The sequence below is a fragment of the Gavialis gangeticus genome, unplaced genomic scaffold, assembly GCF_001723915.1.
Source record: "Gavialis gangeticus isolate Ggan-Ray unplaced genomic scaffold, GavGan_comp1, whole genome shotgun sequence".
Classification (NCBI taxonomy): domain Eukaryota; kingdom Metazoa; phylum Chordata; order Crocodylia; family Gavialidae; genus Gavialis; species Gavialis gangeticus.
In genome coordinates, this window is record NW_017729033.1 from 67104423 (window position 1) to 67108652 (window position 4230).

At 43.9% G+C, this 4230-nt stretch overlaps 1 long non-coding RNA gene across 1 annotated transcript; it reads left to right on the forward strand.

Moving 5' to 3' along the window:
- Nucleotides 1-1896: 1896 nt before the first annotated feature.
- Nucleotides 1897-3875, forward strand: LOC109303780. The gene is made up of 3 exons (XR_002099220.1): nucleotides 1897-1975; nucleotides 3046-3047; nucleotides 3864-3875. It is a non-coding gene; the product is annotated as an uncharacterized LOC109303780 (long non-coding RNA).
- Nucleotides 3876-4230: the final 355 nt, after the last annotated feature.

Consider the following 4230-nt stretch of genomic DNA (forward strand, 5'->3'; position numbering starts at 1 on the left):
TGTGTTAAATTGATACCTATATGTAGGGTGGTGTTTCATTTTAATGGCAGAAAAACATGGATTTGTTGTTCTTAATTAGTGAATTTGGGGGTGGGGGTTTAACAGAGAATGACATGAAAGTAGAATCTGATGCTATAAAAGGTCTTAAACTGATCTGCTTTTTAAAAAAGTGACTTTGAAAGAATGTCATTGCAGGGTTCCTGGTTTGTAATCTCTCGGTGGCTTCTAGATCTAGTTCAAGTCTGCTCAGCTGACAGGTAAAAAGATAGTTATGCAAGCCTTGCAAACTCAACCTGAAAACCAGATGTACTTTCCGGCTAACATGTCTTATATCAATAATCTCTATTTGGAAATCAATTACTTGTGATGATTTGAGGGATATTGATTTATACTAAGAAATTAATTTATCGTAGGAGGCTTCAGTGTATGCAAAATCTACCACAGACTGTGAGTGCTGTATCATGTATTGGCCAAATAAGGAACACTTTTGTCTGTTAAAGCATTGCAATCACCTATTCTGGTGTAACACCATAGGATATTATTCACCTGTTTCAACTTGGGATGATAGAAGGCCAGAGAACATGGCAAGGGGGTGGGAGTTATGGAAATCAAGAGAAGCTGGAAATACATGATACACTTATGCCTATATAACCTGCCTTGACACCAATGTAAATGTGGAGCAGGTACACAGAATACAGCCCTTTGCCAGCTTAAGTGACTCTACTCAGAGTAAAGTTACCTTAGAGACTGGAGGAATAATAAACCTCCAGTGTAAGTTATACCATTGAGTAGGTCATGACCCAATAGCTTTAGCCCTGTGGTTCTCAACCTCTTTTTTTGCAGACCACTTGAAAATTGCTGAGGGTGTCAGCGGACCATTTATTAAACCTTTTTTTCTTCTACAAATCAAAGCACACAACTCATATTTTAATATCAGTAGTCTTATCTTACAAGTACAGAATTCCCAATTGTTCCACAACCTTTCTGCAGACCACCTGAATGCAGATCGCGGACCCCAGTTTGAGAACCTGTGCTCTAGCCAATTTCATCCTGGGGTGGTCATTTGCTCAGTGAAAACAGGCTATTACAAGATCTCTTCTAGTGAGGACACTAAGAGCTGCCTGCCCTAATCACTATGTTGAGGGAGTGGGTCATCTGAGTAAAATACTTACATCAGTGTAAAATACCAAAGTATTAACTGATGTTGACTAGTTGTGTGTCCACACAGAAAGAGCAAGAGCAGTGGAAGGCAAGAGCAAACAGAAGCACTTGCCCCGCACCCCTCAGTTACACTACTGGTATATGGAGACACTGTGCCAAAAAGGGCAAAAGAGGAAACAACATAGCGACCCACTTAGACCAAGGGAAGATTCTCAGAGAAGAGCTCATGTCTCATTTCAGTTTTGTATTGTCACTAAGACTAATGAAGCAATGTCATTGAAAGGAGAGGGCCTTTTGCCTTAAAACAATAAAACAAAGCAAAAAACACCCCCCCACACACACACACATACTCACTTTATCTAGACTCCATGGACATTGAGAGTCCTTACTTTTATAAGTGGCACCCACACAAGGGTGTGGGCTCAAATCTCTTTGACCAAAAAGAAATTGTATATTGAAATTATTCTATTTTTCTGTCAGAATGAAGTAGCACCATTGTGGTTCAAAGGAGGTCACGTCTGAACAGTCTGTCAGTTATGCCTAACCTTTTTACCCCACAGGCTGGATGAGAGGGGCCAGATTGGTCCATGGGCCAGATCCGGTCCATGGGCTCAATCCAGCCATGCAGGGTCAGCAGAACCTGGTCCCAGTCAAGCCTCATGGGGCTTGGAAACTTGGCAGGGGAGTGGTAGCAGTGTTAATTACTGCTGTTCACCCACCACTAAGTTTCTGGACTTGTGGGGAGCTCTGCAGGCTGGATGACATGGTTCCACAGGTCAGATCTGGCCTGTGGGGTAGGGGTTGAGCAGCCCTGGTCTATGTCATTCATAAACCCTATAGAGCAGTAGTCACCAACCAGTGATCACCTGGTCAATCGCAGAGCCTCTAACAGTAGATCTCAGTCTTGAGGGTGCACACACTCAGCCCTGCCCCTTCCTCCCCCCAACTGAGATACAGAGCTGCAGCTGCTCCAGGAGCAGAACAATGCCACGTGTGTCCCGCTGCTGGGCTAAGCCATACCCCCTGCTGCTGGGGCCATTCCCAGTGAGTGGGATGAGATCCCCGTTTACACCCCACTGCCACTGGGTGAGTCTGGCCCCGGCCCAGATGGTGGGAGGATCGGAACCCAGGTGGCTCATCCAGGCATGCAGCGGGGTGGAGGCCCAGGGGGAACACGCCCCCACAATCTGTGCACAGGGTGGAGGCAGCTGCTGCTGCACACTGGGCTTTGCACCCTGACCCCCACTGCACCTGCTCCTGGAGCGTTGCAACACCACATGCATCCTGCCACTGTACTGAGCCATGCCCCCTGCCTGCCCAGTGGTGGGACGCACATGGCCACCCCCAGAACAGCTGCAGCTGGACTTGGGGTACAAAACCCAGAGCACAGAGGCAGCTGCCTCTGTCCTGAGCACAAATCAGGGGGCACATGGCCCCTGGACCTCTGCAGGGGTGTGTGCAGTGGTGGGAGCCCCCCCCATGCCTGGATGAGCTGCCTGGGCTCCGATCCTCCCACCACCCAGCCCAGCCGAGACCCCACTCACCCCAATCCCTACCTCTGCTCCACTCCCTCACCATAGGGGTCTCAATCTGTACCCTCCCTACGCTTTCCCTCCCCCACAGACTGACCTGCTGGGTGAGGAGAAGGTGGGATGCCAGCATGTGACCTGGGTTGCACTTTCATTCAAAAAGGGATCCTGTACATAAAAAGGTTGGAGACCAGTGCTATAGAGCCTCCATTTCCTAACTGCTATGGATTTTTGTACCATTGAATAGGTGGCTTTCTGTCACATTGTAAAAACAGTCTATTAATTCTGTCCAATCCTTATTGCTTACTACCACTCAGCAGTTTGATCAAGGACATCTTTATAAAGTTTAATTTAGGCGTTACCACCTTAGTGCTTGCAGAAATGTAACACTTAATACAGAGACTTGAATAATTGCAGCCTCATTCTCACCCATATAGTGCAAGGACTTGCTGTCTAGAGAGAACATCATTTTGAATCACAGCAAGATGTTCAGTCCTCATTATGAGGGAGTCTCAAAATTATTAGCTAACAGAAAAATATACATATCTTTGGAAATAGGAGACAATGTAAATCCTCAGCCAATGTAAATCACCATAGCTTTGCTGCCTTCAATTTATACTAGCTGAAAATTTGGCCCAATACCTAAGAAAATTATGTTTGCTAGGAGCCTTAATGTGACCTTTCTTGAAGAGAGCTCTTTATCAGTAAACTGTCTTTCAAATTTATGCCTGACCATATCCGCTATTCAATCGTTAGGTGACTTCATCCCAAATACTTCTTGGACATCATACATTAGTGTAGCTATCCAAGTATAAAGTAACTGCAGTGGAACAGGTTAATGGCACAAGTGACCTGAAAAGATCTGGAACTTTTGCTTTTTATATAGGTGACAACATTGTATTTCACTTACTTAAGTTTTAAAATGTTCCTGATATTTTATAAGCCAGTTAACGTATAAAGGGAAAGCTAATATATAAATAAAATCAGATAAATAGCATTAACAGTTACAAAGAGCTAGAACAGAGGATACAAGAATTCTAGCATTAATTTTAGACATAGACCTAAACACAGTCCTTTGATTGAGGTATTCTTGCTCTCTCGTCCTCCAAAGGAGGGGCAATTATTTGTTCTCTTAAATAGACTGAACAGATTTCCTGTAAAAAGATAAATGAGTTCAAGTACAAGTCCCATTGTCATTTTAAAAAGCATGTGCATGAGTTAGGAAAACTACAAGATTTCCCATGGAACATGTGCACCAAACTCACTTATGCACTTTTGAAAAACCCACCCAAAACGTGCTCTACAATCCTACTAAGCAACTACCACAAAACAAAAAACCCAGCTTATGTTCAAATGCTTTTCCTATTTGTCACCAAATACAGTAGAGCACAAGTCACTAATAAGAGATTTGTCAGGGCCTCTTACCATTTGCAGTGGAAGCCATATTTAGCAGATCTATAAAATACTTGCAGTTTTTGCAAAGAGAGATTAATTACTTCTAATATATTTAAAGAAATAAATGTTGAAAGGACACTGGAAT